Here is a 10,287-nt window from a genome sequence, read left to right as displayed (position 1 = left end):
CCCTAAGGTTCTGAGCCAAAGGTTTCAAATGAATGTTTCGCCATCACAAGAGAATATTTTATGCTATTGGTTTAATGGAAATATAAGGTTCTTTTCAATAATTTAATCTCCAATTCTGACTAACAACCGAGCTAAAGTCATGTAGGAAAGTGAAATGCCATCTTACCTATTATTTTCCAGCTATTTGCATGGAACTTAATCCTGGCCAAGAGTGGTCTGGCTTGACACTGATGGCAGCCTTGTGACTAAAAGCAAATTAGTTGCAAAGAGTGTTGTACCTCACTCACTGTACCTGACCCACTGAAACAAGGAACTGCAGATCTTGATTTTCACAAAAGGACACAAAGTGCCGGAGTAACTTAGCAGGTCAGGCAGCATCTCTGGAGAACATGGATAGGGGATGTTTTGGGTCAGGACAGCTGGGACCCTTCTTCATATCAGCCTGAGGAAGGGTTCTGACCCAAATCATCAAATATCCATGTTCTCCAAGGATGCTGCCTGATCCTCAAGTTATACCAGCACTTTGTGTTCCAGAGAGTTATACCCATTTATGTCATTTGGCAATTACTTTTGCTACTGACAGCAGTTTCTGCTGTCGATTACAATAATGGGTTGTTTCTGTTAGGTAGTGGCCAGCATTACTCTAACAAGATCGTTAGCTGTAGTCATAGAGGCAGGAGTTAACAAGGTCTCTGGTCCACTAAGTTCACGCCAACCTATTTATACTAATCCTATTTTATTTTCCCCATGTTCCAATTAACTCCTCCAATTCTATCAACTGTGTATGCACAATGTCCAATTAACCTATTAACCCCCACATAATTGGGGCGTGGGAGGAAACTGGAGCTCCCAGTGGAGCCCAATGTAGTCAAAGAGAGAACATCCAGACAGACAACACCAGAGGATATCATTAAACCTAGAAATCTAAGGCAGCAACTCTACCAGTTCAGCACCTGGATCACCCATGGGGCTAACAGGAAAATGGTTTCATAATAGTTTCTAATCTAGTTATTTCCATGGTTGGGTCTTTAATGCTGAATTTGATACAACAAGTGTATGTGGCATGAGGTTGACAATGACTACATTGATATACTCGCGGGAGCCTGAACTCGCGTGATAAGTTTTATTTATAGTGAAGGACAACAGTGATGAGAAAGTCTGGGTCCAAGTCCACGATTAAATGCTTGGGTGGGAGTATATACTATTGTTTACATGTATTATGCAATTTTTAAATATTAATATTTTGGCTTAAAAATGCCTGCCAATTTGTTGGGAGTGATGTAAAGGTATAAATTATTTATATAATGCAGTTTGTTTAATTGAAGCAAATGCATGATCTTGATGCTTTTAGCATGACGCCTAATTGCACAGTGTACATATTACTCCTTGGCATTGTTAACCTTGTATCAATGTAGTCTGCAGTTATTCAATGTACTTCTTCCCTCAACAAAACGTGTTTTAAAAAATCAATTAAATGCGTAATGGTGTGAGCTGGCTGATTTCTTAACCAGATTGCCTGTTATTGTGGGAAAAGCACTTGTTGACTGCATTATGGATAGCAGATCTTGGTATGTGATGCATGAACCTCTGAGATCAAGGCTCAGTGCAGTTCTTTAGTTAATTTTTATGCAGGATGTTCTGTCGGTAGCATAGGAAATTGGATTCATCTTTGAATTTGAGATCTCTGCTCTTAATGGCTCAGGAAGGTTACTGTCTCCTGGGCTGGGTGCCAAGATGTGAATGAAACAATGACACACATTTTAGCTTTTCCTTTGCCAGGCTTTCGTTAGCTTCTATGCTTCTTGATGAGATTTCCCCCATCCCTCTCTGCTTCTCTTTCCACCTGGAGTTGAACTCAAGAAAAATTATGATAAAGAAATAATCAGGGCAGCATGGAGGCACAGTGGTAGAGTTGCTGCCTTACAGCGCCAGTGACCCGGGTTCGATCCTAACTGTGGGTGCTTGTCTGTACGGAGTTTGTACGTCCTCACCATAACCTGTGTGGGTTTTCTCCAAGATCTCTGGGTTCCTCCAACACTCCAAAGACGTACAGGTCTGTAGGTCACTTTGCATCTGTAAAAATTGTCTCTAGTATGTGTAGGATAGAACTAGTTCATAGATGAACGCTTGCCAGTGCGGACACGGTGGGCCGAAGGGCCTGTTTCATCAATTACATTGAGCCTTCACCAACAGCCCATTCTCTTCCCTAACATTTCTAAATTTTTTTTTTTACCTCTGGCTCGAAGGCATAGAAAACTAATGAGCATTTTATGTCACTGGGCCTGTACTCGCTGGAGTTCAGAAGGATGAAGGGGAACCTCATTGAAACTTACTGAATAGTGAAAGGCCTAGATAGAGTGGATTTGGAGAGGATTTCCACTATTGAGAGAGTCTAGGAATTGAACCCATAGCCTCAGGATAAAAGAATGTACCTTTAGAAAGGAGATGAGGAGGAATTTCTTTAGTTGAGGGTGGTGAATCTGTGGAATTCATTGCCACAGAGGCTGTAGAGCCCAAGTTGCGAGCCATACATGTGCGATCTGCAGCCCTGCTAACCCGCCAGCCTTCCACGTTTAATCTCTGCCGTACTGCAGCACTGTATCAACCATTGCATAAATTTCTCTAATTTCTGAAATAGCCTTGTGTCCTTTCAGCATCCTAAACTGTGCACTGGCCCTCCACAGGTGGGGCTATCTTGGATTAGACATCCTGATCGACGTGGCCAAGTTGGGCCGAAGGGCTTGTTTTCATGCTGCACGACTCCATGCTTTACGCCAGTGGTCTTCTCTTCCTCTTGAGTCCTTGTGACCGAGGAATTTCCCATTTCAGCCCATGGCTACTTGCTCTGGTTTGTGACCTCCTTGGATCTTATTTGTTCATTGAACACATAATTCTTAGAAGTGTATATATATACAATAATCCCAGATTTTATTTTTCAATTAATGAAACGATAATCCATGTAGTCACACTTGCCTTCACTGAACTTGCTGTTTCTCATTGCATATTCCTTCAACATTTTATTTTATTTATTTTCCTCTTGAAGTAGTGTTGAACATCACCTCTTGATCCTTTGCTCTCTTTGATGTTACTGGCATTCAGATTATAGATTGATCAATAGTTCCAATTATTCCCATATCCGTTTTCCATTCATTAGTTGGGCCATACATATCTAGATAGGCTTCTCATGGCTAAACTGGGTCTCGAAGCAAATATCACTTCCGTCTCTCAGCCATCTGAAGTTTACAATTTGTATTTGAGTAAATGAAATCCATCCATTGCCCATTCCAAATGTTTTACTTTTTACGCTACATATCTCTGAATATTTTTCAACTCTACCCACATGTCTGAGCAGAAGAATCTTCCAGTATATCCTCCGGGTGCTCTGGTTTCTTCCCACATCCCAAAGACATTTGGGTTTGTAGTTAATTGTACTCTGTAAATTGCCCTCGATGTGTAGGGAGTGGGAATGTGGGATAACATAGAACTAGTGTGAATGGGTGTTCGATGGTCAGCATGGACTCGATGGGCCAAAGGGCCTGTGTCCATGCTGTATCTCTAAACCCATTGGTCCCTGGGCTTTAGCCAACTTTTGGGCATTCTAAAACATCTAACCTTTTCTCTTCCTTAATGGTGATATGGTTCAGGTTATCGATGTACCCCTCCCTCCAAGTTCAAGTTCAAGTGCGTTTATTATCATGTGTCCCTGATACGACAATTAAATTCTTGCTTTGAATAGCACACAGAACATAGTAGGCATTTACTACAAAACAGATCAGTGTGTCCATATACCACAATGTAAATATATACGCACATAAACAAATAAACTGATAAAGTGCAAATAGCAGATAATGGGCCACCAATAATCAGAGTTTTGGCCGAGCCAGGTTTAATAGCCTGATGGCTGTGGGGAAGTCCATTGTGAATATAGATGAGAGATATTCATCTTGGCTCTCGCTCACATCCCCCAGCTCATGTTAGTTACACTCCTGCTCTAGCTACTGTTTGTTCCTAATATAGTTAATGGGGCAGCAGGGCGACGTTCGTGGACTCCAACAGGATTAAAAAGCTCATCAGGAGGGCTGGCTGTGTCCTAGCAACAGAGTTGGATTCATGGGAGGTGGTCTTGGAGGGGAGGATGCTCCTCAAACTGTGGAGCATCTTGGACAATACAGCTAGCCCCCTCCATGACAAACTGGTCAACCTGAGGAGTACCTTCAGCAACAGACTGGATCCACCAAGATGCAGGACAAAATGCCACAGGAGATCCTTCTTCCCTGTAGCTATCAAACTGTACAACTCCCCCCCCCCCCCCCCCCCCCCCCCCCCCCCCCCCCCCCCTGGCCTGGGGTAGACTGACTCCCCTTCCCCCCAATCTTTGCATATTCCCAATCTTTTCCACTCGCTTCTTTAATTTCATGTTTCATGTATCTTGTGTGTTATGACTGTTGGCAGACCAATTTCCCTCCTGGGATATGTAAAATTCTATCATATCATATCGTAGAATGTCTTTTGATTCTCCTTAAATCATTCCACAATGTTTACAATGTTTCTGTTATTCTTGCGACATTTCTGTGTACCATGATTGGAATTCTACAATCAATGTTTGTGTTTTAGGAAGTGGGGAGCTAATAAATATCAGCCTTGATAGCAAAGTCAATTTGGCCGTTTCCACGTTTTGAGTTATGCAATCTGCTTGGTTCCATTCGATTTCCCATGAAGATGCCAAACAGTAAACAGTATTCTTGCATGATTAGTGGGCAATTTGTGCCAAAATCTGCTCATAGCTTCTTTTGCAAGTCTTAGTCAAGTGTCAAAATGACTTTTTACCTGCAAGCAGAATCTTTCAAACACTATCAAAAACGACAGTCTCTGTAAAAAATATTCAGCTGGTTCCTTTGGGTCATTTTTTTACTGCAACGGCAATGTTAACTAGTTTCCCTCAACACAAAAAAGGAGTATTTATATTTTAAATACTACCTTTACTATACAAATGTTTTGCATGTTGTTATAAAGGCAAGTAAATTTCATTTGGGTATGAAATAACTAATCAGCAGTTAATCCCAAAAGGTTACAGTACTCCCAATTTATAAACAGAAATGGAACTTATAGCTACCATTTCTGGCTTTACAGGATTGGCTCAGATTGAAACTTGAAGAATATTAATTCGGGGATAAATTGCTTATTTGCGTGGGATGTCAGGGTAATAACTCAGAGTCAATCACCTGCTAACAAAATAAATAGATTTCTGAATGGAGTTTTTGCATTCTCTCTGTGTCAATGTGAATCTCCTCCCGATGTCACACCTTCCTTTATCTTCCCAAAGATGTGCAGGTTAATGGGCCATTGTTATGGCATCGGTTGGAAGCTGCATACCAAATCTCCTTGCGCTTATGTGCAATGACAATAAAAGATATTATTATTAAAATTACCCCAGTTGTACAGGTAAATTATGGAATCTGGGGGATAAAATGGGAATAGTCTTTATTGATATCAGGAAGCACGGTGATGTACATGCCCCGATCAGCTTCACTGATGCCGAAATGGAAATGGTTGAGAACTTGGTGTTAATATTACCAATGACCATACTGCTGGGTTAAATCAAGGGCCTGTCCCACTTGGGCGTCATTTGCGCATCACACTGGTGGCGTGCGAGGTTTTTGAGCATCCCAAAATCCTGGGGTCACCGCGCGTCACTGCATACACCACCACACCTCACCATGCTCCATGCACACGTCATACACGACATGCGCGCGTCACGACACGCCAACCAATTTTTAGGACGTCGCGCAAATGACGCCCAAGGGGACAGGCCCATTCCAGGATTGGTTTGGGAGAAGCTCCGCCCAAAACTGCAAGAAATTGCAGATGTATTGTAGACATAGCTCAATCCATCACACCGACCAGACTCTTCTCTCTTCCCCCCTCCCCATCTTCCCACCATTGTCTCCATCTACACTTCCTGATGCCTTGGGGAAAGCAGGCAACATAATCAAAGACTGTCTTGATCATTCCTTCATCTCTCTGCCTGCTTCCGGCAAAAGGTGCAGAAGCTTGAAAGTACACACCATCAGGCTCAGAAACAGCTTCTTCCCCTCTGTTATCAGGATTCTGAATGGCCCTTCCATAAGCCAAGGATCGTCCGATTCACCTCTGCCCCATTGTGGGAGTCAGGCTTTGTCTATGGGGTCTTGGGCAGAGTTGTTCCCAAAACAGCTGTGATGCAACTCGACAGTAAGCTTTGTATGGTGCATCTGTGCAAAAGTGTGTAAAGGTCATTGGAGACATGCTAGATTTTCTCTGTCACCTCAGGAAGTAGAAGTGTGGGCATGTGGCATTACTTGGCTGTCACATCAATGTGGTTGGTCCACGAAAGATCATTGGTAATATTAACGCCAAGGAACTTCAAGCTCTCAACCATTTCCACTTCAGCACCATTGTTGCAAATTGCAGCATATTCTGCACTAATATAGTTCTCAACGTTGCTCTTCTCCTTTATTCGATCTATTGGACTTGAGTTTGACGATTATATAAACATGCACAACAAAGTTTTTCACTGTACATGTGCCAATAATAAACCTAAATCCACCATCACTGCGATGAAAACAGAAAATGCTAAAATAAACTCAGCAGGCCAAGTAGCATGTTAGTCATGGAGTTGTAGACTAATATATGTTCATAAGACATACAGGTAGGAGCAGAATTAGGACATTCGACCCATCGAGTCTGCTCCATCATTCAATCATATCTTTCCTTCTCAACCCAATTTCTTGCCTTCTCCCCATAACCTTTGATACCCATACCAATCAATTCTTGTTTTAAAAATAGCTCCAAAACTTGGTCTCCACAGCTATCTGTGGCAATGAATTCCACAGATTCACCATCCTCTGGTTAAAGAAATTCCTCCTCATCTCCTTTCTAAAGGAGGGTCCATTTATTCTGAGGTTGTGCTCTCTGATTCACAATCATCCTGCTAGTGGAAACATCCTCTCCATGTCCGTGGACACATCCTCTTCACATACAATGCAGAAATTGTGCCTTTCATACAGTGCAGGAATGGGCTCTTTGGTCCACCACATCCACATTTACTTTTTATAATCTATCTCCTTTAATCTCATTTGTCTCTATTTGTACTTTATCCTTTCACCACTTGTCTATTTAAGTATCTCTCTTATTTTTTCTGGTATATTATGTTGTTTACAGAGTACTATGTTTACATATTCTGTTGTGCTGCTGCAAGTAAGAATCACCTGGGACATATGGCAATAAAACACTATTGACTCTTGATTAGATTCCACTTAAACATAGCATTGTTATCTGATTCCATCACCTCCTCTGCCATTGCACTCCAGACATCAATTTCTGTGTAAAAACAAAACCCTCATATCTATATTACTAAAAGTCTGATCTTGACTGCTTTTGGCTCGATGTGGCGTGATTTCCGAGAAAATGCTGCCACCTACAGCCGTCATTTTTGGCCACCTCGCTCAGAGCCCCCCTCCTCCTTCCGGGACCAGAAGATTTTTCCCATTGATGAAAAATCAGAGATATTAATGTTTTTTTTTAAATTGCCATTCTCTCTGCTGCCGCTGCTGGTGGGAGGGGGGAAGGACTATAAAACCCAGAAGTGGTGTGCCTCACTCAGTCTCTGCAAGATGGAGGAACCAAGAGGGTCTCCCTGAGCTCTGAATAACATTGAACACATGTCTACTCAACTGAGAGTGCCCTTAATGTGGTTGAAATAATAATGAAGTAAAAATGCACTGCTAATGGTTGTTAGTTTAAAAAATGTTGAGAATCTCTCTCCTGTCAATCACACCATGAAGGCCACACTTTTTCGGTGGAAGGGGATGGGATTATAAAACCCGCAAGTGTGGGTGTGGCTCAGTCTCTGTATGATGGGGGAGGGAGAGGTCATAACTCTGTCTGAGCTGTGAATCAACTGAACACACTGAATGTCTACTGAACTGTGTGTGGTGTTTTGTGTGGTTTTATGGTGGTTTCGCCTTGCTTGAAATGGTATGAAACTGCATTTGAATATGGTGGCCTTGTACCCTGCATGAAATGGTATGAAACTGCATTTGAATTTGGTAGTCTTGCACCCTGCTTGAAGTGGTTGGAAACTGCACTTGAATTCGGTGGCCTTGCACCCTACTTGAAGTGGTAGGAAACTGAACCTAAATTTGGTGGCCTTGCACCCTGCTTGAAGTGGTATGAAACTGCACTTGAATTTTGTGGCCTTGCATCCTGCTTGAAATGGTAGGAAAATGGATTTGAATTTGGTGGCCTTGCACTCTGCTTGAAATGGAATTTAAAGGAATAGCTGTGAGAACTGCCAGCCCACCAGCCGTGAGTGAGCTGCCAGCACATCAGGCTTGAGGGACTGAGCTGCCACCCCAAGAATCCATTTGGCCCACAATGTCCATACTAGCCCTCTGGAGACCAGTAGTCCCTGCAACCTACAACACCCATACCAGCTCTCCAGAAAGCCCCCCCCACTGGCCACCAATATTGGAATTGGTGGAGAGGTGGAATATTGCGTTGGGGGACCAGCCCTCCTGTGTGAACATGGGACCCAACGGGTCCCACTTAGTCTAGTTCTCTATAAAACTCCTTTCACTTCAAACATATTAGCTCTCGTTATGGCATGGTAAAAAAATAATTTTGACAATTTTGACATATCTCATAATTTTACATGGATAGGACGGGTTTGGCGGGATATGGATCAAATGCTGGCAGGTGCTCTAGTGTAGCTGGGGCCTGGTAGCCGGTGTGGGCAAGTTGGGCCAATGCTGTATCACTCTGTGTCTCTACATAGTTCTATCGGGTCACCCCTCGGCCTTCTTCACTCCAGGGAAGAGAAGCTCAGCCTTTGCAATTTCTCCCCATAACTAAAGTCCTCCTGTCCTGATAACTTCCCCGTAAATCGCATTTGCACTCTCTCCAGCACAATTTCACAATTACATCCTTCTGGTAGTGCAGCAACCAGAATTGCACATAATACTCCTTCATCAGACCTGAAATGCTTGACGATTTTTCCATACAGAGCATCACAGAACTGGAGTGAAAGCAAGCCATGCTCAAACTGCCTTTTCTATTGGATCTTGGCTTTTAAACTCTTTGTTTCTCATATACGGTTGGTGGAGTTTCCAATCCAATTATGTTTGCAGTAAATTAGCTTCTGAATCTTATCATTCCCATTGAACAAAGCCAGATGCCTTCTGGAAACAAAGCCAGAAATCTCTTCGGAGATGTCCCCAGAGTTGTCCAGACTTTGCGCACACGGTAACTGCCACAAGGAGTAGGAGGTTGCCTCCTGTGGCATTCTCTGCAAAGAGCTATCTGTTGGAATTACTGGGACTTTCAATGTCGATTTGCATTTGGCAATTTCTATTGCTGCGTTTGAACCAACCCTTGGCATTAAACCAAGATCCTGTTCAGTTGGGTCCATGTGATAACTGGTGCAAAACAGCTGACCAATGATAAATGAAAATGGAGATAGCAGGACAGAATAGGCAGCAGTCAGTCTGAGTACCATCAGCAAAACAAAGTGTTGGTTACGACCAGACCATGTTCTGAAGATTTTATCAGGAGGAAGTCTCTCTTGGTTAGATTCTGTTGCAATAGAGTCATGCTGGTCCCATTTGCCTGAATCCCTATCCCTCTAAACCATTGTCAAGGGCCTTCACACTCCATCCTTGTATATTATGGCTTGCCAATTCATTTATCCTTACCTGTCATGGAATCAAAGTCACCCAAGTGAATCTGTTTGTCGTCTGGGATCTAGGCCAGGGATTTTTCATGGATGGAGCCTAAGTTTCCAAAGTCGGGTGGACACACGAAATATGGTCCTTAGTTTAGAAACATTGCATGGAACCAGGCCCTTTGGCCCATTTAGTCCACGCTGACCAATAATCACCCACTCACACTAGTTCTATGTTATCCCACTTTGTCACCCACTCTCCCCTACACACTAGGGGCAATTCACAAAGGCCAATGGACCAACAAACTTGTATGTCTTTGGGATGTGGAAGGAAACCAGAGCACCCAGAGTAAACCGACGTGACCGCAGGGAGAACATGCAAACTCCACACAGATAGCACCCGAGGTCAGGATTGAACAGCCCTACCAGCTGTGCCACTGTTCTTCCCTCCATTCTTTTGCTGGTTCTGTTTGGGCTTGGTCTAAGGAACATAAATTGTTTATTTATCCCACAGGAGTGTGAGTAAGATGCTAAACAAGCTTATTCTTGATGGAAGTTTCCTGCCCTTTCCTGAATCTCATTCAGGG

The sequence above is a fragment of the Leucoraja erinacea genome, chromosome 28 (assembly GCF_028641065.1).
Source record: "Leucoraja erinacea ecotype New England chromosome 28, Leri_hhj_1, whole genome shotgun sequence".
NCBI classification, from domain to species: Eukaryota; Metazoa; Chordata; class Chondrichthyes; order Rajiformes; family Rajidae; genus Leucoraja; species Leucoraja erinaceus.
The sequence above is the reverse complement of the archived record's forward strand: the minus strand, read 5'-3'. Positions refer to the sequence as shown.